This window comes from Sinocyclocheilus grahami, unplaced genomic scaffold (genome assembly GCF_001515645.1).
Source record: "Sinocyclocheilus grahami isolate Dianchi unplaced genomic scaffold, SAMN03320097.WGS_v1.1 scaffold2522.1, whole genome shotgun sequence".
Classification (NCBI taxonomy): domain Eukaryota; kingdom Metazoa; phylum Chordata; class Actinopteri; order Cypriniformes; family Cyprinidae; genus Sinocyclocheilus; species Sinocyclocheilus grahami.
The window spans coordinates 1-621 of record NW_015507701.1 but is presented as its reverse complement, the minus strand read 5'-3'; positions in this window follow the sequence as shown (position 1 = coordinate 621).

Sequence of the window (621 nt, the reverse complement as noted above, 5' to 3'; positions counted from 1 at the left end):
CATAATAGGACCCCTTTAAAAAAAACACCAATGTCTGATTCATACTGCTTGAGCGGCTCATTCACACCGGTCCTGGGAAACTTTCCCAAATGTTGTCTGTATTATTGATCATAAACTATGAAAGAAAAGGGTTTGCGAGAGGCTCATTTGCCGTGTCTGTTTTCAAAGGCTGTGCCTCCGGCGGTCGTATTCGTCAGTCGTTACTACTTTTCTGAAACGAGGAGCTTCGATGATGTATGTGGCCGGCAAACATGACCTCCGGAGAGCACAACCTTCAGAATGAGACACAGAAATGTAGAACTATTACAAACTTGATCATCATGAAACTGAATCTACAGACTGTGAGCCTGAAATGAATGCGGCCCACAGATCATGAGGAACAGACCGAATCTCACTGAAAGTGCCTGAGAGCAGCTGCTGTCTGCATCATAACGGCTGAACTCTTCAGATCTGTGCCGCAGAGTTAGGCTCCAGTCGTGATCACGGATGTGAAGAACTCTGCTTGAAATCCACTTGTGTTTGTGCAGGGCGGAGATGATCATTTATCTGGTGGAGCGCTCTCCTAACGGCACGTCGAAGCGAGTCCCGGCGTCCACGCTCTACAGCTACATGGAGCAGATG